The following is a 17,755-nucleotide window of genomic DNA, read 5'->3' as shown; positions in this document are numbered from 1 at the left end:
TAAGTGTAGTTTATAGGGTTTGAAGCCTCTGTAAAGTTCTCTGGCAGTCACTTTTTTGCGATCTTCCTAAAAATGCGTTTTTTATTTTCCCAAAAAGTATGCAAATATCAACTTTGTTTCTTCTATTAAATTAATTAGATTTCGTGGTCCGATTGACCAAAAGCATCTTTCAATTAATTAATCTTTATGTAAGGTATTGGTTGAGATAAAAAGTCAGTGCCACGAGCGGGATTCGAACCCACGACCTTCGGCTAAAAACGCCGCTGTTGTATCACTTGAGCTATCGTTACTTCGATCCACTCGGACACCAACTTCCACTCTCAACCCAACATTTCGAATTTTCCCTCTTTCTTGCAATTTTTCAAATGTCGTGTAATCTATTTGATTCTCGGCGACAAATGAAATGTTCACCGAGAGCTTTAGTGAAGATATACTTAATTTATCTTATTAAATTCATTAAATTTCGTGGTCCGATTGACCAATTAACATCTTTCAATTAATTAATCTTTATGTAAGGTATTGGTTGAGACAAAAGTTTGTTTCTTGTTAAAAAAAACATATTTTGTCATAATAGCTACCTTTCTAGGTCACATATTATGTATTTCAATACCTACAATCCTTGTTGAACAATTTATTGATTTTCGCTTTTGTAAATCTGATTTCATTTAATACTCTTGCATTCATTTTTTCCCCTACACAAAAAATATACATTGACTGATATACAATATTCAAGTATTCCCAACAAAGACAGAAACATACTGTTCAAAAATTATGTAATTTTTTTCTGCGGCTCTTTGGACCTATTGGGAAGATCGCTGGGAGAATTGTCCTATATTTTTCGATACAGTATCACAAAGAAAATTTGATTAAAATCGGTGATCCCACCGTCCGTCGCCTGACCCTTGTAAGTTGTTAATATCAAGAATTTTTTTTCATAATAATAATAATGAGAGGAACATAAAAATTAAAAGGCAATGGTACTAAAGTGAGTCAAGTTTTGTGTTCTTATCAGTAATTTTCCATTTTCTTTTCAATGCGACATCTATAAAACGCCTATTTATGGGCTCTTCGCGGAAGTTTAAACGGCCATCAATTCCTAACAACGGCTTTCATCTCGGCCGACAATTTTCTCATAACTCGTTATTTATACGGGATCAGCTAAATAAGCAAAGTCGTTAAACGATTGTTAACAAATACGAGGGGGCTTCGAATCGAATTAACGTGATACCATAAAAGATGAATATGTTCCAACAACGGTTGGATAAACATATCGCAAACGATAAGAACGGACGAGAGAGAATGAGAGGCGGAGAGAGGGTGTGAGATAGAGAGGAGAGAGAGAGATATATATAAAATTTATACTGGAGGTTTATTGCTTTTTGTTCTACGTTGTAGTCAACAATAGAATATTATAAATACAAGGCTGCTTGAGACGACAAATGGTCGCTCAAAACTTCGAGTTGTAATCCAGCTAATAACTTCCTCTAGTTTAACATTTAAAAATGAAGTTCGAATTATTGATAACACAGATTCTGAGATATGGCTATTGTTTAAAATATGACTATCTCTCTGTTCTATCTTACTCCGTGTGAACTGGTAGGGCCCAAAATCCGTATAATCGTAGTCTCGCCGAATTGAGCCAATTGTCGTTGAACCGGATTGATCCAATTTATCCAAAATATGTTATTCTTAGATATATGTTCAATATGATTTGGTGCCCGATAATGCAGATATTTCGTGCAGACACTGTGACAATGATTTAGAATAACATATGTTCATACGGACAACATTTTGAGACTCTCCTCTTAGAGAAATAAAGTTCTTATCATTAACACAAACATTCTTAACCTCTCAAAACTCACATAGAAGTAGTAGTCCGTTTCTACAAGTGCCGCCGTTTACAAATGAGGTTAGAATATTTTTCCTTTGCTAAGAAATTAACTTGGAACAATCAGCTACAACACATAGTAAAAGTGATATATCATTATTGGCCGGTAAAAAAACCAAGCTAAATCGTGGGTATTAAAAACCAAAAAATGACAAATTGTATTTACACGGTAGTAATAAAATCAATGATATTCTTTGGATAATTAACCAGTACTAAACTTCAACAAAAACCACCCAACAATTTAGTCGTGTTCAAAAATTGGCATATTTATGCATCACAGGGAGAATGACAATCACACCATCAAATACCCAAGAAAAAAGTTAATCTTTTTTTACTTTTATAAAAGAAGAAGATAGGAAAAGCTCATAAACTCATAAAAAATTCCAGAAACCAATAAATTGGAACGGGGATATAAATATTTCGGGCATGCAACAATCAAATAATCATTCCTTACAAATGGCGATTGTCATATAATGCTTGAAACATCATTTTCAATATCCCACTGACCTCAAAGTGGAAAAAGAAAACGTATAACTAAATACACTAGGGCACCAAAAAAGGATAGCAATGTTTGAGCAATTGAAAATCTTAAAAGAGGATCTGCAGTCAAAAATTCAAAACAGCAAAGCGGCCTTAAAAGCAATAGCACGTAAAAAGATCACACACAAAATAGTAGGTGAATTTTTTCAAAAATATCAAAACCATAACAGCCTAACAATAAGCTCAAACCCAAGCATCCGTAAAACTATTGTGACGTACAGTTTTAGGTCCAGCCTCCGAAACGTTGAAAACCGTAACAACCTAACAATACCCCATATTATATCCATATGGCATCCACACGCCAGGTACGAAGAGATTTCAGGTAAGGAACAAGCAGGCAAACTTGCCAGAGGGGAGGATGTGCATGATCAACTATAGAATCCGCCCATAACGGGATAACAAGCTCAAACATAGGATCCTCTATCGCGGAATAAGACAAGACAAAACAAAACGAGAAAAGGACTGAATCTAGATAAGCCAGACATGGTAAATTCATGTTCCAAAATCATCAATACTTGCAAATACTTTGCTATGATTAAACAGGGAAAAACTCATGGGATTGATATCTGAGAAAATACCTACACACCTTGGGTAATTCTATGATGTCCTCATTAGTAGGTTTTGGAATGAGGAGAACATGCCCTAGAATACCAAAGTATTGAAAATGACTTACTACTTCTTCAAATAGAGATCGAGCCTGTGCTAACTGTACTAAGGAATTAGGAAAAGTACAATAAGCAAAAGGCTATAATGTTTGTGGAATAGTAAACCTCCGTTTCCTAGTGCACTGTTAATCATCATCATTATCATCATATTGGTGTGATATAGCTGATGAAGAAATCTATAAAGAAAAATCTAGGAGGAAGTAATCTCTGTTAAAAGTAAATTTGCAGCATTGCAAACAGAAAAGTAAAATGATGTATTACTTACGAAATTGAAGAACAGCGAAAAGTCTATCTGAAAATAAAGGACGATTATATAAACATTTGCATACATTTCTAAGTATCGTATATAAACATTTAAAGCAATACATTTAAACAAGAAATACTTGCATTCGTAGTGCAAAATACATCTAGTTGAAGACGCAAAATTATTATAAGTGAAAAAATAGAAAATTCCAGATTATAATTGGTTGAGCGATTACACAGTAAGTTATCTTTGATAAACAGCCAATTCCTACTATTGATAATAATCCCAAGGCGATTTTTCATTATTAATTGTGAAAACTAGAATAGTATCAATCGTCATTCTACTCTCTGTTTCTTTGAAAAGAAACCAAAATATATATGTTAATTATAACGAATTTAATCAGTTTATACGATTATTTATAATTAGTGCAATAGTTCATGCGATAAGGAATTATCTGTGGTTATAATTTAAATTAAGAGTGGATAAATTATTGCAATATCGTTAGAAATAGCGACGCCCCGACTAATGACAATATTTGAGTTATTTCATTTAATTATTTATATTACCTCTGCAAAACGGTAACGGAGTCTATTGGGGTTGATATTAAATTAAAGTTAATTTGTTAATTCACAGTTTTCCCTTTTTTTTTTCTTAACGGGGTACGGGGTTACTATTTCGAAATGTCTTGCCATTCTCATTTACCGGACTTTTATCTTACGTCAAAAAGTTACACCTGATGGCCTTAATAAAAAATATAAAAATAAGGTAGTTTACAGCGTCAAATGTACATATTGTAATAAACAATATATAGGACCAACCAAAACGTTGAGAAACAGGATGAAAACCCATGAAAATGACATAGGTAAAAACGGCACAATATTACACATTTATTGCAAAAATTTAGTAATCATGTTGCAAACATTATAAACGCAATTATAATAGATGTAAAGACAAACCGTAAGACAAGTGAAATCCTAGAATTACTATACATAAACAAGTACAATGGTGACACAATTAACAAAATTGTACATATACAGAATTACTGTACTCAAACTAAAAAAAAATATGTAATATATCATAGTAAACTAGTAATTTTGTACCATTGATTCTATCCATCTGCAGGAGGTTTTATCAGTTCGTCGCTGTTATTAACCTTGCTTCGAAGGAAGCGTTATCAAATGCTCCCTCAATGTCCAAGAAGGCACTAGTAAGTGCTACATTTTGGCTGTTCAGTAAATCCTCTGTGTATCGTTCTTTGGTGTAGTGCTGAGTCACAGGATTGTCCTTTCTGATAGGCATGTTGTTATTTATGAAGGGGTTTTCCTTTTAGATAGCTGCCCCTTACACGTTTTTCAACTAGCCTTTCGAGGGTTTTGAATAGAAAGGATGTTAGACCGATTGGTCTATATGATTTTACATCTGTGTAGTTTTTCCGTGCAACCTTCGGAATAAAAACTCTTTCACAGTTCTCCATATGCTTGGGATGTATCCCATTGTCAGGCAGCATCTGTATATTTTTACAAGTATCAGGATTAGTGTTATTTTTCCCTTTTGTAAGAATACAGGGAGATTTGAATGGGCTAACATAATAAAGAGCATTTATAACTGATCTGAGGACTTTAGAATGAAATGTCCAAATCGGTTGTAGTAGCGTTGTGTTATTTGTAAGTTTTTTGTCGATAGCTTGGATGTCGCTAACAGTTTGTAGAGTAAACCGTAGCGTCTGTTACAGAGTTGTCTCATTCGTATATGCCGATTCCATGTTAAGCGTGAACCTGGACACAATTATTTGTTTCAGATTCAATATTCATTTGTATGTGACAAAAACCAAATTAAAAACTATTGGATGAATTGAAATTTTGCGCATAGTGAGCTTTTAATAATTATTTTTATTCATATAACATTCGTGTTGAACACAGGCTTAATTTGACTGTAATTATTGGGTTGTCCGGAAAATAATGCAGGATTTTGGTATTAAACAAAAAAAAAGAAACTAGTTACTTTAAAGCAATGTTCTTTAATCAAAATAATTTCCCATACTCTCAATACATTTCTCCCAACGTGTTGGTAACTTATTAATTCCGTCTGAGTAGAATTCAGAATTTTTAGAATTGATAAAGTCAATAAATGCATTTTCCAGTTCCGTTTGATTTTTGAATATTATGTGTTGTAAGTAGTGGTCCAGGTGTCTAAAAAAATGGTAGTCAGTAGGCGAGAGGTCCGGAGAGTAGGGTGGGTGAGGCAAAGTTTCATAGCCAAGCTCCAATAATTTTTGTGACGTTACACGTGACACATGTGGTCGAGCGTTGTCATGCAACAAAATGGGCCCTTTCCGATTGACCAAAGAGGGCTTCATTACTGCCAATTTCTGATGCATGGTATTAATTTGGTTACAGTATGATTCAGCATTGATGGTTTCGCCAGGATTTAAGAAGCTGTAGTGTATTAAACCAAATGAAGCCCACCATACCGTAACCATTACCTTTTTTTGATGAGTTGGGGGCTTTGGAAAATGTATTGGAGCTTCTCCTTTGTCGAGCCACTGTCCAGAACGTCTAGTGTTATCGTAGAGAATCCACTTTTCGTCACATGTAACAATTCTGGCCAGAAATGGGTCATTTTTGTTTCGACAAAGAAGTGATGCACAAACATCAAAGCGCTGATTTTTTTGGCGATCGTTTAATGAGTGTGGAACCCAATTTTCGAGTTTTTTCACTTTTCCAATCGCCTTGAGGTGGTCAGCGACGGTCGTTTTACTGACTTTGAGTTGCTCTGCAAGTTCTCGAACAGTTGTTTTGGGGTTTTCTTCCACCACTGATCGCAGAACATCATCATTAAGAGAGGAAGGCCTTCCACGACCTTCTTCATCTTCAAGGCTGAAATCTCCCTCCCGAAATTTTTTAAACCACCTTTGCACAGTGCACTCATTAACACAACCCTCGCCCCAGACTTGGTTAATGTTTCTAGCCGTTTGGGCTCCGCTTCGGCCGAGTTTAAACTCGTAAAAGAAAATCGTACGAAATTCTCGCTTTGACATTATAAGGATGACTGAATTATTTCCAAGTAGCGGAATGCTACAGAGGTAAACAAACAATATCATTTGGAAGAGGATTAATAAGTGTTGACATTCATACAAATGAGTAATCCTGTAAACGTAAACAGAATATTTTATATAGATTTTTTTTAATGAAAACTTAAAATCCTGCATTATTTTCCGGACAACCCAATAGTTAGGGCTGATGAAGATGGTCCATTGAGTCCGAAAAGACTGTATCCACGGTTACTTATAAATTATAAATTGTAACAATGATTAAAAGTAATTAATAATTGTGAGGTTGGGTCAGAATAAAGAATATAAAATAAAGTAAATATTCCTCGACGGATTTTAATGAAACAAATAAATAAATAACTCTTCAGTGAATTTTAAACGATCATAGAAAATTTTAAAATAAAATAAAACGGATAACGAAAGAGTATCATGAATAACATCACCAAACATTTAACAAAATAATTGAATTTAATTTAAAATTGTATTCAATCTTTTCTCCTATCGTCCTTATATTTCGGGATCTCTCTTGCACCTGCCAGCGAAAATCCCATTCCCTCGTCACAACCACACTACCATCTAGATAATGTGATCTAGGTCCTATTGGGCGCGTGACAGTACAACTAAAATAAAATAGAGTTGATGATGGGTTTTAGTCTGCGAATCGGTGAACTCAAGCAGAACCGGCACAGGGTTATTTGTTGAGTTGCTAGAACTAGTTCTTCACCGAAGATGGCACAATGCTCAAACGCGTTTCAATTACTCATAAACCTGCGAATGGAGATAGAATCCATACGTACAAAATTGTAATAATGATGTATTTTTTAATTCAATAACACAATAAACACTGAGAAAAGAAATAACTATATCTTAAAACAAGAGTGAAGAAAAAACCAATTTGTAGTACACAACTAAATAAAAATTATTAATAATATAATTGTGCAATTATTATCGTGAGATGCGGTCTGGTGTGATGTAGGCTTAGAAAAGCATTTTCTTTATTATGCCAACGCTTGAATTGTAATTCTAAAGGTTTGAAGGTTTTTTAATCTTGGTTGTTGGTTTTGTTGAACTAAAACATCAATTATTTTTTATGCCATATATTTCATTCGTTTATGCATTTCGGTCCATGTCCCTAATCCCTCTTCAAAGCTATTTTTGGAGCAAAATGGAATTAGTTAGTTAGATAGAACTAGTTACATATAGCTCAAATAACAGCTTTCTTTGAGTAATGGCTGGATTAGACATCCAGCGTATTTGATGTGTGGTATCGCACGTTTTAGGTGGCAAGCACTAGTACAACAATTTTTCAAAGTCAATGTTGCATAATAAAGAAAAAGCATTCAACTTTTCATTTAGTTAGTACTGATGTCCCCTCATTTCTGCTTTCAGTCGGGGAAAATTGGGTACGTAGCGTTTGTCGTTCTAAAGAAACGGTCTACATTATTAAATCAACCAATCTCAAAAAATCGAAGTTCGCTTTTAAAAATACTTATTACAGATCATTCTGTATAGAATGTTTATACCCTATCGTATGTTTATAAGCATGAATTTTTGGTAATTAAAATCTGACTAAAAAGCGATCATGTCTCATACAGATGCCATATATTTCATATTTACATTTATGCTAAGAGACTTTATCCAGTAACCATATAGCAGAACTCGTAGCTATTGTATACATGGATCTACGATCTGGCGCTCCCAAGGATTCCAGCAAACCGGGGAGGATCCTAACTCGTAAGCACGGGCTACCAGAGAGTTGTATGGTTAAAGGACAGATTCTCAATGAATCCGTATTGTGTTTTTGTTCGAAAGAAATCCTCAGAAGGACCCAAGAAGATATGCACTAGATCCTGTGTTTTGAAACATTCCCTCCCTTCATGGATGTAAATGTTGTTTTATCTGAGTGAAAAAATAAAATTTTAATTAACATTGGTAGACCCCTTATTGATTTTAGCAAGGGGTTGATTTTTATGTATGTATAGTATATTTTTGCCCAAGCAAGCAAGTTCAAATATATTAAGACTTCTGCTAAATATGTTGCTTATGTCTTTGGTTTTCTATGGTTTATTTTAAACTTTTTCCCTTCAGTTTTCCTGAGGGTGTGTCTTACAGAGAACGAACACTTCTAAACTTGGCAATCTCTCCGACAGTATCTACTGTGTACAGTGTATATTTTTTCTGGTTTGGCATTTTTCCCTTTACAATAAAACAACATCGCAGAGATAAATCGTACTTTATTTGTTATTCCGTCTGGGCTTTTTAATTAAAGAATTGGAACTCGGTAATTTTCAAACAATAAGTTTAATACATACAAAATATAACGAGAAGATTATCTATTATTAATCTAATATTAAATCTAAAATTAAAATTGACATAAAATATACATTATATATGATACGTGAGGCCAGTGAAGAATAAATTGTTCTATCAAATTATTTCAGTAACTTAACGTCGGTGACATAATTTTCTCAGTCTTAAAATAAACTCGAAGGAAAACGTTTCCTTAATTACAGCGTTTCCAACTGAAATACATATCAGCACAGCTTGAATTTACTTAGATCCGATCACAATCCTGTGTTATTAATTAGCCAAGGAAAACCCGCTCCAACAATAGGGTCCCTGTGTTTGATTATGCCCGGGCAAACTGGTCTATGTTCAGATCACTGATAAATTCTATCCTAGGTGAATTCCCGCCTGATTTTTCTTCCGAAAGAAATATAGACCCACCTCACTCCCATTATCCAACAGGCTGCAGAGCAAAGTATTCCTCTAAAATATATTTCGGATAGGCCTTACGATCTCCCTCAAAACATCTGGGGTATTATTAAATGAAAAAATAAACGTATGCGTAAATTTCAAAGAACGTGCACTAACGAATATTCTATCTTTTCCAGGCTTTAATCGGTGATTCGAGTGAAAATTAACAGACAAAAATCAGGGGTGGTCCCCCCTCACAATAAACTAAATCCTAATGATAGTACTGTAAGCGGCGGGACGGCACGCCGGTTCGAACAATCTCTCTATCTTTGCTTACCTTTCTCTAGCGATGAGCGAGCTTTCGGCGTAAGCGCCTCGCTATTTATTTCTATGTAAGGAAAGGTAAGGGTCGAGAATTTAATAAACAGAGAGTATCTTCTCAACATTTATGTGAACACAATTCCGTTTTTACAAATGCATAACCACAACAAAATCTTAATTTATGTAATAAGTCACGCACAACTCCAAATCCGGGATGAGTTTATCAACGAAGGGACTTACCGCAAAGACGCTCGCCGCGATCATCATTATTTTAGCAAATACAACTTACTCTAAGACCGGGTCCGGTTTACAGTACACTTTGATCCATAGTCAGAAAGTTTAAACAATCCAAATCACAAGGTAATGATGTTCCTATTCGGTATGAATCCCTGTCTCTGATGAGTGACAGCGACAAAGTAAACGGGATGGGTATACATTTCGAAACGGTACATCATATTACGTTAAATCAGGGTCCTCAATACCTAAGCAAACTTGTGACCAGGAAAGACCATGCGTTCAAAGTGAACTCCATATGAAATCCAGGAGATTGTAAAATCGTAACGTCCGAAGTGAAAAAAATAATAGCCTCTTGAAAGAGCCGCAATTCCACAAGGTTAGACAAAATCCCTAACCAAATGTTTAAAAATATACCTAGGAAAGCAGTTCTTTATCTTGTGTACCTATTAAAAGCCATGCTCTTTTTAAGGTACTTAAAACCGCAAAACCTATTTTTATTAAAAAGCCAAACAAACCCCCTGGACTACCGTCTAGTTTAGGCCAATCAGTATCCGAAGTACTAAGAGCAAAATTTTCGAAAAATGCATCCACAATAGATTAACCCATTACATCATGGAATAAATCATTATAACGGACAAACAACATGGTTTCAGACCCGGTTAATCTCATCAAGCACACAGGTGTAATTCTGCTAGACCTCGAAAAGGCATTTGACACTGTTTGGGGAAGATGGAATTGTCTAAAATTATAATTAATTCGTAATCTCTAATATTCCTTATTTATGATACAACTACAATACAGGCCCGAGGTGATAAAACACATGTGGGAGCAGACTACCATTTCGCAATGTAAATGCATAAAAGTGATTATATTGTGTAGCTATTATGAAACAAAGTCGAAAATTCAGAAATTAGGTAAAGTAAATATTTTTAGTCACTCTACCTTAACTGTTTTATTAATTAACTAGTCAAAGCGTCAATCAAACACGACTAACTGCACTGCCTAAAATTTCTTACTTTAAATTAATTTGTGAATAGATTCATTACCATTTATTCATGACGTTTTTATAGATGAAAGCCCTACTGACTTCATTTCAAATATAAATATTTCTAAAAATTACAGCGACCATTGGGGACGATCCGGAACTTGGACCTAAAATTATTTAGACTGGGAGGCAGACTGTCTAAACAAGCTATGCAGGATCTCAAATTGAAATGGCCAATAGTTACAAGTATTTGGATGTTGACTGTATTGCTCGCCTCTGTTTTTTGTCACACATTAAAAAGTGACATTTATAATCATCCACAAAATGCTCGATGTTTTCTACCTACTTGAAGGATGCAATTCCTTGCCTCTATATAGAGAGCGTGTAGGAAAGGAGAGGGTGAGTGAGAATCATGCTTGAGCACGGCAGCAAGTCTACGGTTTCCTTTTCCAATTTTTGTAGAAAAAGAAACAAAAAATGGTTGTTCTTTGTTCTTTCTGTTTTATTTTTATGAGAATGGAACGACCGCACAGAGATCGTTGGTGACTCGGAACTGCCTTTAATTCTATGTTTGGAGTGGCCATCATGTAGTCCCCACTTAAACCCTATAGACGAATGTCCCCCCTTTGGGACGAATGTCAGAATTAAAAGTGACCCAATGATGCCAAAGTATTTTCAGGAATTAAGAATGGCGCTGTTGGAGGAGTATGAACATATTTCACAGCAGTACATTCAAAATCTCATAAAATCTATGCCACGTTTAATACAAACGGTGATTAAAGCCGGAGGAGGAAATATACCATACTAAATTGAATATTTTCTTAATTGTTTCCTTAGCAACATGTTTGGTAAAATTGTTTTAAAAAACCCGAGAGTGGCCACGTTTTTGGCCTCTCAGTGTAGATACAATTCAACGAATGTTTTCGACCTATGAACCAAGATACAAAATTCCTCTTGTTTCGTTCCTTTTTGCATGAAATACAGAATAAATAGTTGCTTTCCAACAAGGTTGCCTAAAAATAAATGACAATGAGAAAATCCCTCACAGCTTATCGACGGCAGTTGTAGGAGAAGCTTAAAAGCACAAATATTTTGATTCTAATTTGATGTCCAAAATATAAACATTGGAAGTGATAGGTATGCCCACAACAATAAAATAAGGTTGTATTATGCACCAAGTGAGAATAAAAAAAAGTGTATTCTTTATTTGGCTAGAGGCCATAAATTCCTCAATTTTTCACTACATAGTTTTGGTATAATTTATTTTGTATATACTTTTTTATAAGGTAATGAAAGTTTTAATCCCGGTAGAATTGTAGGTCGTACAATCATTATTTTATCACAAAACACTTCCAAAAAACTTCCCGAAACCAAATCTGCACCCAAAAAAGGTTATGGTGACTGCGTAGTGGTGTCCTGCTGTGGTTATTCACTTTAATTTTCTAAATTATGGTGGAACTATCACAGCAAAGAAATATTGCCAAAAAATCGGCAAAATGCACGGGAAACTGAAACGTCTTTGTCCAGCATTGTTAAATCGTAAGGCGTCAGGCTACATGTCGCTGTGCCAACCCTGCGGAAATTTGAGTACTTAGGATTCGAAACCTTAACTCACCCCCACATATTCACCCGACCTCTCGCCTACAACCTTCCAATTTTAGGCATTTTGGTCATTTCTTGAGTGATAAAAGATTTAGAGAACGCAGTGAATCAGAAAACGCCTTCCAAGGCTTTAGTGTGAATCAAAATGAAGATTTTTATGCCAACGGAATATAAGCATTTATTACAAGTTGGCAAAGATGTATAGATTGTGATGGAAAATATTTCGAATAAAGTTTGTGTATTTTATAAAAATTAAAAATAGTTTTGACTACCTTTTCAAAACTTGCATTATTTTTGCACCAGTCCAATAATTAGGGTGAGCATTCAACCCACATGCTGGCTGTTTCACGTAGTTCGTGCACCTAGGATGATTAACAAAATAATAACACATTTGTCAAAGCACATGCAACAATTGCGAGAATGGGTGAATATTTTATTATTTTTATCAAAAGCACCATCGATTATCGGTCGAAAATAGTCTTGGATTGCTCTCTAGACACCGCAGTTATGAATGGATGAACGGGGGGCGCCATGAAACTTTACATTAAAGTTAAAGGTTTAAAAGTTTTCGTTAAAGTACGTTAAACCTTAAACTTTTTTTCTTTAAATTTACGACTGTTCCTATTTCACCATTATCGCAGTGGCAGGAGGTTTTTGACAATTGTCAGAGCTCCTAGAGGAATTAGGCAAAGATAAGCCACACCGGGATCGATATATGTTGATAAAAGCATGAATACCCTATCATATTGCGTGTTCCCTCGCCCAGCGAAAAAAGACTCTACATAAATAGGTCAACGTTTATTTTTGATTTATGTAATCTTATTTTTTTTAACGCTGTTGCCAAAAGGGGTTGCTGATTGTTATTACTATAGGCTTTTTTAAGGGAAATCGGCGCGGCGGGAGATGGACTTTTAAGTCGCCGTAGACATTCTGGCATGTTCCTTCTAATTACATTTATGAAACACGCGATTTCATTTGACAAGAAAGTACGTCGTCACGCAGGACTCTGGCTGATTGGAATTGCAAAACTCCAAAATCGAGTTGTTAGATAATAGCCCCATCGTCGTTATTACCATACTTCATAAAAACACGAAGGAAACGTTTGGCAAGGCGTTTCGTATCACGAGTGTATCTACATTTCTAGAAAATACGGGAACGAGAGTGTATTTGGAATTCGTATCCTGGATTTTTGTTTTACAAATCGAATAAACTCTGTTGGTATAAAGCGTAACAAGAGTTCGAAATCTGTTACCAGTTTCCCATGATTGTACGATGTTGAGTGAATATTTATTATTCCTAGAATAAATAACCACATTGCATATTTTCCGCTATTCCCAAGGGTAGAGTTTAAAATAGTGCTCTTTGTAAAACAATATGTATTGGCACAACTCTATCGCTATAATTTGGAAGAATTAAACAAATTCAGTTGGATATAAAATATGAACAAGTAATATATTCTTGAGATATTCTTCTTCCTTTACTCCCTTTTACAATACTTTTTTGCAATGCAGTACAACACAATATAAGAACCCTAGATGTAAATGCTGTCCTATTGTTTTTACTATTGGCATTCATCTAGGTCCTGTACCAGGATTCACTGCTTAATAGCAATTCTTCCTTTCTAGTACATACTCTCCCTTACTAAAATCGTATTTATGTGATAGCTTTATATGTTACTTACCGAAAAGGAACCTCTACGATCCATTCGATCTTCTCTGCTGTTCCTCATGGGAGCATCGTAAAACCATTACAGTTCAGCATACACATACAGCCCTTCCCTGAAAACTCTCTCTTATCTTTGTAGCAATCTTCTCTGTTATTCCCGATTCTGAACTAGCATTTCTATCGCCAAAACACCACATAGGTAAGAAGAAAAATAAATTCCAATATGTGTCTACCTAAAACGCAATATGAGGCCACAATAGTCCACTCAAAAATCTTTGCTTGTAACTATATTCTTTACTCAGACCTCCGGCTCGGGTTCTCTGAACGCCATTTACCGGTCGCGCTCTTGACACGCAAAGGCCTCTCTGACGACGCCGCCCACTGACCCTGCCATCTTTGTTTTATCATGTTTTTCAATGAGAACTTTGCGTCAGAGGGAGTGATCGCGATGGTCCGGTAGTGAAGGTGGGACATCTCTTCTTTCGTCGGTTCGTCTGCACGTTACCCTCTTTAATAATAGGTGTGATGAGCGCCTCTTGCCAACGATCGAAGTACGAGCCTGAATCCAATATGTTGTTGAAAAAGTCCAACAAGGCAAGCTTCGCACCGTGGGGAAGGTGGCGAAGCATCTCGTGTGATATACCGTCACACCCGCGGCTTGAATGCTTGGAACGCCCCAACGCAGACTCGAACTTTCACATCGCGACACCGAAGATTCCGTCTCACTCCCGCGGTCGGCAATATCGGCACCGACGAAGGTATGAATCGGCCAGAAAGAGGTCTGACCTTGTCCCATACATCCGCTAGAGAGATTTCATTTACATCATTTCGTAAGTCATTTCAAACACATACTACGCCAGACTATCCTTTTTCGCTTGGGAAAAGGTTCGCCTCTCCCGAGACATAATTACTTTAAAATTTGCGAAGTCTTCTTCCGTCTTCTGAACCGCACCGTTGTGCCACGATCCGGTCTCACCTCACTCGAAAAAGTTCTAAACCTCCTCATTTCGAGGGCGCCCTCGGTCGGATGCGGGTCTCTTGGAGGAGTATCGCCACCGGGAAATGTTCCTTTCTCCGGACAGGAGAATCAGGTGCAGCTGATGAAGTTTCCGACCCAGACATCACTTCTATTTCCATCACCCACTGGTTTCGTCACAGAATTGTTGATGCTGTAGCCTACCACCAATGGTGACGGCAGACTATAGGGGATGGCTGACTGGACGTGCTGCCGCCTAAGCAGAGGTTCCCGCAGCGCGCCTGCTCTCGACCACGATCCTGGCCACTCGAAAACTCATTTGTTCTATTATTTTCAATTTTTATATTTCTCTCTCTTTCGAGATGGCAGGACAACTGACAGTTCGAGCAGTATGACTACCGCCGCCGTTCACACAAGTGGGTGGGTCGGCGCATCCTGATACTTTCGGGTGCGCCTCGCTACCTCACTCACACCCTTCCTGAGCGGACTTACTCCCTAACACCTTTGGGGAGATGCGATGCAAGAGAGGACTTTCAATTGGTAGAGAGGGGCAACCTCGACCTTTATGTCTAGCAAGCGTCTATCACCTTTCGTCGTTTTTTCCTGTCATACCAATGCATATCTTGCCATATCTACACTTGGTAATAGAGCTTGCGTAGCCTAGGTTTTCTTTAATACGTTAAGAAGAAAGGGAAATGTCGATTTAAAATTTCCCTCTTTCCTTATCACGTTGTACTACCGAGTGAAATATGTCTCGGTGAGGGGAGATGGATAGACCTAGATCATAATTATTGTAATACAACCTTAAAAATAATTTTAAGATTGTATTACAGCTACCATGTATATATCTGTCCGAGACCTCTGAATAGTACAACTTAAATTAACTTAATTATTGCATATTTGTCGTTCTTATTGTTCTTTGTACTAGGTTAACTAATTTACTTTAGAATTCCAGCTGAACATTTATTTAGAAAATTATAATAACTCACTTTTGTCAACATAGAATAAAAACGTCTATATTTGTTTATTATATACTATTTTTTAAAACTGCGCTGTTGACTTCAACCTTTATAGTCTAATATGATATAACCTTTGCGAGGTAACAAAGGATACAAAAGCCCCAGTCAGAAGCTGTATATCTCAAAAGCTAAAAATAAACCCATTTTCTCCCTCGTCTCATGTGTGACGTAAGCGGTACTAGGTCCAACTCTCGGCTTTGCCGTCGAAATTGTCGAAGGTGATTTGAATTTAACGACAGAAATACAGTTCCACGTAAAGCCCCATTCTATAACAGAATATCCGTTCCATTACAAATATGATATTATTTTTAGTTATAAGAGAAATTTGTACCAGCAAAATGAAACAGTTACCAGGACAAAATTGTGAAATAAGAAAAAAATTACAATTACTGGGCCCTAATTAATTTTAATATTTCTTTAAAACGTGCGGGACAATACTTTTTTAATTAAAAAAATTGGGGGTTCTTATTTGTAATTAAAATCAATTTTTCAACGTATTGAACATTTGTTTTATTAGTGGCGTTTCTCTTATCATTTATCGTCCAGTTAAGTATACATGGTACAACTAAAATGGTTTTATTATTCTCTGCATTAAACCCCAATTGAACCATGAAAAGCAACCCGTTTTAATTAATTAAAACTCGTCCTGCAGAAAATACTTTCACGAGGTACAGCAAGTGTCATAGAGTGTAAATAAGTAATAGCAATTACTTATTTTTTATTAATTATTACTTATACACAATACTAAACACAGTGAAAGTGGCCGTAATGGGGTTCCGACTTTCCACAATTAGATGGATGCCATCAGCTCCTCAGTTTCCTGTGAGGGTTGAGAGGAAGGGTTAAAGCTGGAAGTGGTGAATAGGAATGAAAAAGCATTTTGTTGTGAAATCTGAGATTGGGACAGTTTTTGGAATGTATGGTATTTTATTTATTACGGAGTGGATGGTTCGATTAATGACGTAGAATGGGAAGATTTTGGAGTGGATGTTGGAACGCATGGCTGACTCGTACAATTTGCTTCCATAGAACAGAGTAATGGAAGTGTATTATAATTTTTTGTTACGTATTGCCAGAATTGACGCTGGTGTTGGTCTGGTTGGAGAAACGGTGAACACATAATGAACCGGCATTGGTCACTTATTGGTCCGTCTTCACTTGGACACCAACTCCTCATATCAACCTACAATATTTCGAATTTTCACTCTTTTTGCCATATTTCATCTTAACCAAGGCCTTAGATAAAAACAATAGTTCAATTGAAATAATTAATATGGTCAATTATGTCCGCTAAACATATATGGATTAATATAATAATTAAAGAAGTAATCGCTTCGCTAGCTAAAATCTCCTCGCGGCCACTTCATAAGTAGCTGAAAATCGAATCCTGATTGCACGACATTTGAAAATATGCAAAAAGAGTGAAAATTCGTAAGGTTGTAGGTTGAGATGATGAGTTGGGGTCCGAGTGGATCGAAGCCGACAGCTCACTCAAGTCGTTAAAGCAGCGGCGTTTGAGCCGAATGTCAATGGTTCGAATCCTCCTCGTGACACTGATTTTTTTATCTCAACAAATACCTTATATAAATATTAATTAATTAAATATATACGTTTTGAAAAAAAAATTCAGCCATATTAATAGTATTTTAAATAGTATATTTATTTTCTTCTAGTAAAGGGGGTGCATGAATGTTCTTAGTTCTTAATCTTCATATAGCATTATCATTATATTTCGTTAACAACATTTTACATATCGTCTAGAAGGCAGTTAATAATATTGGATCGTGACGATATTCTTGACGAACAACTTTAGCAAAACAAAAGGCCCAAATAGGCTCACTGATCAATGGTCGCATTATAAACGTTA

General features: G+C 36.0%; 1 long non-coding RNA gene across 4 annotated transcripts in view; it reads right to left on the bottom strand.

Annotated features, from left to right (window-relative positions):
- LOC106669208 overlaps positions 1 to 17,755 on the bottom strand; it is a 487,453-nt gene that overhangs the window by 139,745 nt on the left and 329,953 nt on the right. For 2 of the 4 annotated variants that reach the window (XR_002910358.1, XR_001340902.2), the window contains exon 5: positions 3,359 to 3,385. The exons of 1 other annotated variant lie outside the window; for it this stretch is intronic. This is a non-coding gene — a long non-coding RNA (uncharacterized LOC106669208). The remainder of the gene's footprint in view (positions 1 to 3,358; positions 3,386 to 17,755) is intronic. One more of the 4 variants, XR_001340901.2, reaches the window with a different exon arrangement.

The sequence above is a fragment of the Cimex lectularius genome, unplaced genomic scaffold (genome assembly GCF_000648675.2).
Source record: "Cimex lectularius strain Harlan isolate CLEC.00 unplaced genomic scaffold, Clec_2.1 scaffold213, whole genome shotgun sequence".
Lineage (NCBI taxonomy): Eukaryota > Metazoa > Arthropoda > Insecta > Hemiptera > Cimicidae > Cimex > Cimex lectularius.
The sequence above is the reverse complement of the archived record's forward strand: the minus strand, read 5'-3'. Positions and strand labels throughout refer to the sequence as shown.